Genomic DNA, 11789 nt, shown 5'->3' on the forward strand with positions numbered 1-11789 from the left:
ACTCACTCTGTAGACCAGGCTGGCCTCGAACTCAGAAATCCACCTGCCTCTGCCTCCCAAGTGCTGGGATTAAAGGCGTGCGCCACCACGCCCGGCAAACAATTAGTCTTAAACTTTAATCTATGTACCCTGTATAACTTGCATATATTGTTGTATTTTGGCAACTACCATTGTATCCAATCCTGGCAACCTCGATTGTATTCTGATTCTGTAAGGGTATAAAACCCTCACTGATTGCTTACAATAAACTCGTCACATCCTCAGTCTTGCTGGGATTTCTGAAAAAGAAGAAGAACAAGAAGAACAAGAAGAACAAGAACAAGAAGAACAAGAAGAAGAAGAACAAGAACAAGAAGAACAAGAAGAACAAGAACAAGAAGAACAAGAACAAGAACAAATAAGAATAAATTTTAAAAAAAGGAAAAAAAAGAAGAACAAGAACAAGAACAAAAACAACAAGAACAAGAACAACAAGAAGAACAAGAACAAGAACAAGAACAAGAACAAGAACAAGAACAAGAACAAGAACAAGAACAAGAACAAGAACAAGAACAAGAACAAGAAGAACGAGAACAAGAAGAACAGGAAGAAGAACAAGAAACAACAAAATGAAATGAAAATCCTCAATTTGGAGTAACTTTTTCAATCAAGTTTGTTTCAGGGTCAAGTTTCTGGTGGTCCATTGTCAGCATAATTAAAGCTCAGTACAGTTTGGGAGAAGGTTTCCAGGCAACAATCATTCCCATCCCAGGCTTCCAGGCAACAATCATTCCCATCCCAGGCTTCCAGGCAACAATCATTACAGTTCCTGGTACATCATAAAGCTTAAGGTGTGACTACTTAGAAACTCCTTTAAAATCTAATGTGGTCTCTGAGATAGCATAGAGGCCAGCAGCCCATGAAATACATGTGACACCTCCCCTAAGGATGGATCTTATTAACTGGGAGATAAGGAGGGAGAGTCTGGAATAAACTTTCTGGGCTGAAAAACAGGTATTTTATCTCCACCACTGAAGAGAGGCCCCAGTATGTTTAACATTCCTGGTTTCCTAGTGCTCTGTGGGCTCAAGGACCTTTGTGCCCACTACAGTGTGGAATGTAAAAAAGTTGAACTTGTTGGGTGTGGTAACTCATGCCTGTAATTCCTGAACTTGAAAGGTAAAGGCGGGGGCTGGTGAGATGGCTCAGTGGGTAAGAGCACCCGACTGCTCTTCCAAAGGTCCGGAGTTCAAATCCCAGCAACCACATGGTGGCTCACAACCATCCATAACAAGATCTGACTCCCTCTGGAGTGTCTGAAGACAGCTACAGTGTACTTACATATAATAAATAAATAAATAAATCTTTAAAAAAAAAAGGTAAAGGCAAGAGGATAAGGAATTCAGGGATATCATAGACTAAAAAAGTTGAATTTTTAGACAGGGCGGTGTAGTTCAGTGGAAGAGCATAAGCAAGGCCCAACAAACAAACAGAAAATTGGATAGTCCCAGAAGCAGAGATGTAAATGATGGTTGACAGGGGCTTGTGGTGTTGGAATGGGGAAAGGGGAAAATGTCAGCTAAAGGGTGCAATTAAAGTTATTAAATGAACAAGTTCTTGAAATCCACTGTTGTGACTCATGTTTGATAATTTAAAAGAAAAGATCAAGGGCTAGAGAGATGTATCAATGGTTAAGAGCACTTAGTACTCTTCCAAAGGATCTGAGTTAGATTCCAAGTATCACATCAGGTGTCTCAATTATAACTCCAGATCCAGTGTATCCATTGCTTTTGGCCCCCTTGGTCGCCTAATCTCCCATACACACACACACACACACACACACACACACACACACACACACATACACACACACACCCCTACACATAATTAAAATAGGGGACTGGAGAAATGGCTCAGCAGTTAAGATCACTGGATACTTTTCCAGAGGATCTAGGTTCAATTCCTAGCACTCACATGGCAGCTCACAACTATCTGTAACTCAAGTTCTAGGAGATCAGACTCCCTCACACAGACATACACGAAGGCAAAAACACAAATGAATAAAAAATAAAAATAAAATCTTAAAAAAAAAAAAATAATAGCCGCATGTAATGGCGCATACTTTTAATCCTGGCACTCTGGAGGCAGAAACAAGAGGAGCTCTGTGAGTTCAAGGCCAGCCTGGTCTACAATGTGAATTCTAGGACAGCCAGTGTTGTTGTTACACAGAGAGACCCTGTCTCAAAAAATTATATATACATACATACATACATACATATATATGTGTGTTCATGTGTATTTAAAAAAAGAGCAGAGCCAGGCAGTGGTGGCGCACGCCTGTAATTCCAGCACTCAGGAGGCAGAGGCAGACAGATTTCTGAGTTTGAGGCCAGCCTGGTCTACAAAGTGAGTTCCAGGACAGCCAGTGCTACACAGAGAAACCCTGTCTCGAAAACTTAAAAAATAAATAAATAAAAGAACAGGCCAAAAATCTGTAATCACACAAATATCATCTGTCTTTTTAGTTCTGCATTCATATTAGGACAAGTAAAAAGAAAAGCAAAAAAGGGCAGAGCTTTGGCTCTGTAGTATGAGGGAAAAGGTCACATGGAGGCTTTGGGATATAGGAGATACTGACTGTTCTCTAGCTGCCTGGCTTCATTATCTTTCCTCCTGGGAAAGGTTTGTGTTCTCTTATGTGTATTGACTTTAACAAGCTGAAAGAAACATGTTTACAACTAAAAGCAGATGTATAGGGTGATGGGACTAACTGAGCAAGCAGTAAGCTACTGCACCTGGTTCTGACCTACTAATTTTAATCATACTCAATAAATAATAGAAGAAAACATGCCATTTGTGTTGGTGCGTGCCCATGGATATATTGAGTTCAGTTCAAAGACCCACTTGGTAGAAGGAGAGAACTTTTTGTCCTCTCACTTTTTTTATTTTTTTATTATTTATTTATTTATTTATTGTTTTTTTTTTTTTTTTTTTTCGAGACAGGGTTTCTCTGTGTAGTCCTGGCTGTCCTGGAACTCACTCTGTAGACCAGGATGACCTCAAACTCAGAAATCTGCCTGCCTCTGCCTCCCAAGTGCTGGGATTAAAGGCGTGCGCCACCACACCCGGCTTAAAGATTTATTTATTTTATATATTTTATGCACCACCACGCCCAGCTGACTTTTTTATTTTAAAAAGTTTATTTATTATTATACATAAATACACTATAGCTGTCTTCAGACACACCAGAAGAGGGCATCAGATCTCATTATGAATGGATGGTTGTGAGCCACCGTGTAGTTGCTGGGATTTGAACTCAGGACTTTCTCTCTCTTGCTCTCTCGCTCTCTTGCTCTCTTGCTCTCTCTTTCTCCTGAAGATGTGTACACACACACACACACACACACACACACACACAATGCACACATGATAATTTTTAAAATGTTTTTAGAGACCTAGGTTTGGTTCCCAGAACCTCTAACAGCTCACAACCATCTGTAACTGCACTTCCTAAGGCCCTGCATGGACATACATAAAATATGTGACTTAAATAAATAGCAAACTTAAAGAATTAAAAAATTATTTGTTAATTAGTGTGGTGGTACATGCCTTTTAATTTCAGGAGGTAGAGGCAGGAGGAACTCTATGAGTTCAAATCCAGTATAGCCTACATATTAAGTTCCAGTACAGCCAGAGCTACATAGTGAGACCTTATGGATGATGATGGTGTTGGTAATGGTGATGGTGATGGTGATGATGTTAAAGACTGAAGCCAGAGTCACATGTGGTGATGTGGTGGTGTGTACTTGTAAATCATTTGGGAAGCAGGAGGAGCAGAAAGAAGAAGAGAAAGAGGACTGAAAATGTCCCTGGTTTTGCCTCATGGAATGCTGTTGCTAGGAATAGCTAGGGAACTAAGGTGAGTGCTGAGTTAAAGAATGTCAGGTGACTGATAAACATCTCTCATGGTTTTTCCTGTGGGTGGACCATAGGACAAGGAAGGCAAGAATGTAGAAAAACAAGTTACTTTAGCTTTGGGAACCAAATTACTTAGTTTGAGTAACTTTCATGGTTTAACTAAAATGGAAGAGATTTAAAAATGGCATGGCCTTGCAAGAGGCCCTAGGTTGAATCCCTAGTGTGTGTGTGTGTGTGTGAGAGAGAGGGGGGGGAGGGGAAAGAGTGGAGATGAACAGAGAGCTGGAGAGCAGGGTGGTGGTGATGCAAACCTTTAGTCCCAGAACTAGGGAGGTAGAGGCAGGCAGGCAATCTCGGAGTTCAAGGCCTGTTTACCAGGGCTGCACGGAGAAACCATGAATTTTCTTTTCTTTTTTTCTTTTTGTTTTTTATTTTTCGAGACAGGGTTTCTCTGTGTAGCCCTGGCTGTCCTGGAACTCACTCTGTAGACCAGGCTGGCCTCAAACTCAGAAATCCGCCTGCCTCTGCCTCCCGAGTGCTGGGATTAAAGGTGTGCGCCACCACTGCCCAGCGAGAAACCATGTCTTGAAAACTAAAAACAAAAAGAAACAAAAAATTGAAGAGGTGTACTGACATTCTTAAGAGGCTGAGGCAAGGAGGATCACAAGTTTAAGATCAGCCTGGGCTACCAGTAGTGAACAGAGGGAACTCCCTGTCTCCCTTCCAAAAATTTGCTTCAGGGCACTGGAGTTTGTAGTGCAGTGTGTAAAACCCTAGTTCAAATGCCAGCATGACCCTACCCTACCCCCTTCCAAAAAAGACAAAATAAAAATTGAAAAATTGAAAAAATTGTCTTACAACAATTGATACTAACTTCATATGGAATTTGAGCATATACCTCCAAATAACTAAAAGAATTCTGAAAAGGCAGTACAGAGTCAGAAAACTCACACTTCTCAATTTCAAAATACTGCAAAGTAACATATATTACAGTGAAGTACTATATGATAGGCAGGCAAACTGATGGAACACAATAGGGAATCCATAAACACACACACACTAACACCCCCCAATATATACTAAGATGACCTTTGACAAGAATACTGAAGCTACAAACTAGGGAAGGACAGTTCTTTTAACAAGTAGTTTCAAGGGAAAACAGGTACCTATATGCAAAACGATGAAGTTCAGGGTTGGAAAGATGACTTATCAGTTAAGAGCACATACTACTCTTGCAGAAAATAGTTCAGTTCATAGCTGCCTGTAATTCCAACTTCAAGGGATCTAATGCCATCTTCTGGCCTCCTTAGGCACCTGCACTTCTTTCCACATACACAACTAAAAATAAAAAAAAAATTTTTTTAAAGATTGAAATTAAGGTGGGTGGTGGTGGTTGTGGATTTGGTTTAATGCTTGCATTATGAATTCTCAAAATTGCACCAGAATTCCGAGTGTGAGACGCTAAGGGTCCCTGGCCCTCTGATTGGCAAATAAAGTTGCTAGCAGTTAATGGCTGAGCAGAGACACAGAGGCAGGACTTTAGTATTCATGGACAAGGGGCCGAGGAAGAGGCTGAACCGCCATCGGGGGGGATGGGGTGGGGAAGCAGAAGGACCAGGCTTGAGAGCTGCCGAAGGGAAAGCATAGTATCATGTAAGAGCTGGGGAAGAGTGGCCCTAGGGACACTCCTTGCCCCAATTGGGTCTAGGGTAGCAAAAATGGAATATAGATTTTAGTGAGTAATAATTCAGGAGTATAGGAGGGGAGGCATTACCAACGTGGAAGTTTGGGAGTGGCCTAACTATAGAGCTGATAAGGGCATATTAAATGTGTGTGTGTGTGTGTGTGTGTGTGTGTGTGTGTGTATGTGTGTGTGTGTGTTTTATTTGAGAATCCAGAGCATTGGGGCAGCTAGTGAGGAACTTGAACAACTGTTGCTGGGGAGGTAGAGCAGATTAATCAACTATGCCAACAGGTGGTAGCACACACTTTGAATATCAGCACTCAAAAGACGGAGTCAGGTGAGTCTCTGTGAATTCAAGGCCAAACCAGGTGTACAGAGCAAATTCCAGGACAGTCAGGGCTACACAGAGAAACCCTGTAATTCCCAAAATACACAAAGCTTTGTTGCTATTGTTTTAATTTTTTATTGTTTTTATGTGTATGGGTGTTTTGTCTGCATGTATTTCTTTCTTTCTATCTATCTTTCTTTTTTCTTTCTTTCTTTCTTTCTTTTTTTTTTTTTCCGAGACAGGGTTTCTCTGTATAGCCCTGGCTGTCTTGGAACTCACTCTGTAGACCAGGCTGGCCTCAAACTCCGAAATCCACCTGCCTCTGCCTCCCAAGTGCTGGGATTAAAGGTATGCGCCATCACGCCCGGCTCTGCATGTATTTCCGTGCATCATATACACACATAGTGCCCACAAAGGTCAGAAAAGGTACTTAGATCTTCTGGAACTGGAATTACAGTTATAAATTGTTCTGTGGGTTTCTAGGAATCCAACCTAGACCCTCTTTTTTTTTTAATTTTTTTAAAAATTTATTTTACTTTTGTTTTTTTCGAGACAGGGTTTTTTGTATAGCCCTGGCTGGCTGTCCTGGAACTCACTCTGTAGACCAGGATGGCCTTGAATTCAGAAATCCGCCTGCCTCTGCCTCCCAAGTTTTGGGATTAAAGGTGTGGGCCACCACTGCCCGGCCAACCTAAACCCTCTTGACGAGCATGCAGTACTTTTAACTGATAAGCCATGTCTCCAGCCCTGACAGCTTATTTTTTTATTTGTACTACTGCTTTACTTTTAAATAGTCTTGTTACTTTATAGCCTATGTGTGTTTATTTCAGTTCCTTGAATAAGACAACCAAGAGACTAGAAACAATCCAGACAGTGACCCTTGGTAATACATTAGCTATTGCTATGGGCCCGTGGGAGAGACCTCATAATTCAATCCCCATTGTTCTCTTAGTTTTTCTCAACTTGATACAAACTAGAGTCATCTGGGAAGAATGAACTTCAATTGGGAAAATTTCCCATAAGATCAGCCCAGAGGCGAGGCGCAGGAGGGGGCTGGAGAGATGACTCAGCAGTTAAAGAGCACTGGCTCCTCTTCCAGAGGTCCTGGTTCTCAGCAACCACATGGTAGCTCACAACCATCTGTAATGGGATCTGATGCCCTCTTCTAGTGTGTCTGAAGACAACTACAGTGTACAGTGTACTCACATACATAAAATAAATAAATACTTTAAAAATCAGCCAGTAGGCAAATATATGGGATATTTTATTGATTCATGATTGATGTGGGAGGGCCCACCCCTGGGAAAGTGGTCCTTGTTTGTATAAAAAGTAAGCTAAGCAAGCCATGGAGAGCAAAGTGGTAAGCACCAGAAGAGGGCATCAGATCCCATTACAGATGGTTATGAGCCACCATGTGGTTGCTGGGATTTGTACTCAGGATCTTTGGAAGAGCAGTCGGTGCTCTTAACTACTGAGCCATCTCTCCAGTCCAGCCAAGCCTTTAAAAAGATCCTTGAGAAGATATTTCAGATTCAAACCATAACATCATACTAAATAAAACTTTAAATGTATTTATTTTGCCCATTAGACATGGAAGGAAGGAAAACAGGAAAAGAATGCCTACAAAATAAAATTGAAAATACATAGAAAAGTTGGCCAAGTAGGCCGAGCATGACAGTAGTACCAGTACACTAGAGGCTAAGACAGTAGGATTAATTTAAGACCAGCCTAATGGCTGTATTAGAATACAGAATGATATTCTGTCTCAAACAAAACAAAACAGCAGGGCGTGGTGGCGCACACCTTTAATCCCAGCACTTGGGAGACAGAGGCAGGCGGATTTCTGAGTTCGAGGCCAGCCTGGTCTACAAAGTGAGTTCCAGGACAGCCAGGGCTATACAGAGAATGTATAGTTCTTTGGGAACGAGCTCCATCTTTGTTGTCAAGATATCACCATTCCAGTCCAGTAGCAAACACCAAATACAAGTCAGCAGCTGCAGTCCAGTCAACTCAGAAGTCACCACACACAAACATCAAGGGCAGTTGAATCCTGAAGAAACTGCAAGGCTTGCCAACCAGCCCAAAATGTGGCAGGAAGCTACAGGAAATTCACGAGCAGTTCTTTGGCGAGTTTCCCTCTATGGCATCACCATAGAGGAGCTCAGCAACTCAATGTAAGGTGAACCAATACATGAATGAATGTTGTTAACGAAGAATATCAAGGCAGAGAAAAGCAAATTAATGCTCTAACTCCCACTGTCTGTGGGATCAGATTTATACTTCTTCACTCATCCATCCATTCATTTATTCATTCTTCACATGTTTGTTATGGCAAAACATTCTTTCACATGTCTGCTTTAGCAAGATATCTTTTACCTATATGCCCCAGCAAAACATCATTTCTTGCTTGGTTGGTACTTCCTGACTGACCAAAGGAAAATGGCTCATATTGTTTGCTGTGGGGCCTCGAGCTGACAGGTCCCTGTTCATTTCATGATGGCAAGAGGTTACCTCATATGTCTCTCTTGGACCAGCAATCCATCAGCCACTGTTTGGCCTTTCCAGAGCAGCTACAATATCCTGGAAGTCTTTGTGGCTCATAGTAACCAGAACCTACTTGTTCTCTTCTACAATTACTAGAGTCAATGTACCTGTTATTTTGAGCTCAGAATCTTTTGGCCTTATAATTCTTTTGGAAATCCCAAATTTACCACAATGAAAACATTGAGCATTTTGGTTCCTGATATTTCTAGCTATGATTTGCCCTATGATATTGGAGTTATACTCCTGAGAACCAATAGCATTTGTTTCCCTTATCCATTCATCTTTAGGGGCTCCACATGCTTTCAATGGTCTGATTGCCCTCTTAGATATAAGGCCCTGAGATCACACACAAAAATATACATAGATGCCAGGCGGTGGTGCACACCTTTAATTCCAGCACTCTGGAGGAAGAGGCAGGCAGATCTCTGAGTTCAAGGCCAGCCTGGTCTACAGAATGAGTTCCAGGACAGCCAGGACTGCACAGAGAAACCCTGTCTCAGTCTCGAAAAACCACCAACCACACACAAACACATGAACAATTAAGCTGACTTTCCTCATGGGGGCCTACTGTGCAATGGTTGCAAATGGCAGGCTCCTTGGGGGTGAATTCACCGTTACCTATATGGATTGCCCTAAGGGACCTTGGAGACACTTTCTGGCAGTTATTCAAGTCTCTGACTTCCATGCTGTCCCCAATCTAGGGTCCAGACAGGTACACATGATGCCTTAGGAAATACCCAGGTCAGAGTGGCCAGGATTCACACTTGTGGAGTCATCAAGTTTACCTGAGTCATGCTTCAGAATAAGGAACACATGATTGAGGCGCTAGGTGAAGCCCAGTTCAAGATGTCTGGCTGCCAGAAGGTAAGTCATGTTATTAATCACCTTCCTCCCACTTTCTTGCCCTGGTCCTCGTCACTGAGTCCCCTCCCCCCACATTCATATCTCAAAGATTCACTAAGTTGAAGACAGATTGAATTGAAGACATGGTCACTGAGAATTGGCTCATTCCTAATTCCTGTGGTATCAAGTATATCACCAATTATGATCCCCTGGACAAATGGCAGTGGAAGTCCTCTGGAGGGCTTCCACTGTGGTACTCTCCTACACACCACCAAATCATGTTCAGTAATATACACAAAACAAACAAACAAACAAACAAACAAATAAATTTAGCTCACAAAATCCAGATAAAAGATGAAGCAATTGCCAGGCGTGGTGGTGCACGCCTTTAAACCCAGCACTAGGGAGGCAGAGGCAGGCGGATTTCTGAGTTCGCAGCCAGCCTGGTTTACAAAGTGAGTTCCAGGACAGCCAGGGCTACACAGAGAAACCCTGTCTTGAAAAACCAAAAACAAACAAACAAACAAAAATAGAATAAGAAGATGAAGAAACTGAAAGCTAGCAGTCAAGCTAGGCCTGGTGGCACTCACTGGTAATCTTAGCATTCAAGAGGTAGGCAATAATCCCAGCACTCGGGAGGCAGAGGCAGGTGGATTTCTGAGTTCGAGGCCAGCCTGGTCTACAGAGTGAGTTCCAGGACAGCCAGGGCTACACAGAGAAACCTAAGTTTTAAGACTAGCTTGAGCTACACAGCTGGATCTTGTCTCAAGAAAAACACAAGAACAGTGGCTAGGGATACAGCTCATTTGTTAGAGTAATTACCAACATGCCTAAAGCCTTTGGTTTGGTCCTCATAAGCTATATAAATAGTCATCTCTGGTGTGGATTACTCTCTTCTGTGTGCCATTCTTTCTCTTAACTCTAGTGCTTAAAGTCCATACTGAAATTCCTTCAATAAACTCCAACTCTGCCAGGTATGGTATTACATACCTTTTATCACAGCACTTAGAAAGCAGAAGCAGGAGGATTTCTATTAGAGACCAGCCTGATCTACAGACCAACCACTCACATGGCAGCCCACAACTGTTTTTAACTCTCATTCCAGGGGATCTGATGCTATCTTCTGGCCTCTCCATGCACCAGGCATAAATATGGGGTACAGTCATACATGCAGGTAAAGCAACCATATACATAAAATAAAAAAAGTAATGCCAAATGCACTAGTGGTATTGAAGACACCACACCTGTACAGTATCAGTGGGATTTGATAGAGGCAGGAAGTTCATCTCTCTTCTGATCAGTCAGTGAGTCCCTTGTCAGCATCTGGAAACCACCGTAGCACACAGCCAGGAGATGGCACCAGAACAGTAAAGGCTGCCTCCCTAACTATCAATAAGAGTTGCATACACCAGCCTGGTCTACAAAGTGAGTTCCAGGACAGCTAGGGCTATACAGAGAAACCCTGTCTCAAAAAAAAAGAGTTGCATACAGATGGTCTGTAGAGGACTTGTATAGAACAGAATGACACATCTGCAAAGGAACCATCCATGTGCAGGATTGCAGCAACATAATTTCCTTTGTGTAAGATGTTTGCTCCTGGAGTCAATATATGTCACTGATGATGTTACCAGCTGCATTTGTTCCTGTCTGCTGCAGAGGTGGGAGTGGGGGCAGGGCATGGAAGAAGCCTGAGCAGGACATTCACCTGTGCATTTAAAGAGAATGAGGCTACTTGTCCATAGATGCATTTTCATCCGTGAAGAAAGACATTCTCAAAACTGAACTGAAGATGTTTGTGTTTTCTTCTTTTTCTTTTCTCTTCATCCATTCTCCCTCCTTCCTTCTCTTTCTTTTCCTCCTCCTCCTCCTCCTCCTCTTCCTCCTCCTCCTCTTCTCCCCGCCCCACATCCCTCTCTTTCTTTTTTGGATAGACTCTCACTATATAACTCTGGAACTTTCTATATAAACCACCATCAGCATTCTCCTTAATCCAAGTTATCATCTCAAATCCAGAAGGCCTCATTAACCATTCCCTCCCCCCTTCATCTTTATTCCTTCATCTTTATTCCTCATCTTCATGCACTTTCTCACTGCTATAGAGAAAGGACATGTCAGGGTAGAACTCCCATATTCTCCCATTTTTTGCTACTTGCACCTATTCAGTATCAGGCTTTCAAGATCGTATGTCTACACCAGCAAACATCTGTAATGCATTTGTTTCTTTCCATGGCCATCTTTCCATCTCTGATCCAGGCCTCCCCACATTCTCTGTCCCAGGACCCTCTGCTTATACTTGACCAAATGCAAAGCTGTTGAGAAAGCAAGCTCAAGTTCTGGAGCTCAGAATCTGTGAACATGATTTGCTGACCTTTGCATCCTTGCAGCCCACCCTCTACCAATCTAATGCTCAGTAAGAGTACAAATACTTGTTTCCTCAACAGAAGAGGTTCACATGGCCAGAACATCGGAACTCTATATGTAACTCTTAGCCTT

General features: G+C 42.3%; 1 pseudogene; it reads left to right on the forward strand.

Moving 5' to 3' along the window:
- Positions 1 to 8984: 8984 nt before the first annotated feature.
- Positions 8985 to 9107, forward strand: LOC115063184 (annotated as a pseudogene).
- The last annotated feature ends 2682 nt before the right edge of the window (positions 9108 to 11789 follow it).

This window comes from Mus pahari, chromosome X, assembly GCF_900095145.1.
Source record: "Mus pahari chromosome X, PAHARI_EIJ_v1.1, whole genome shotgun sequence".
Lineage (NCBI taxonomy): Eukaryota > Metazoa > Chordata > Mammalia > Rodentia > Muridae > Mus > Mus pahari.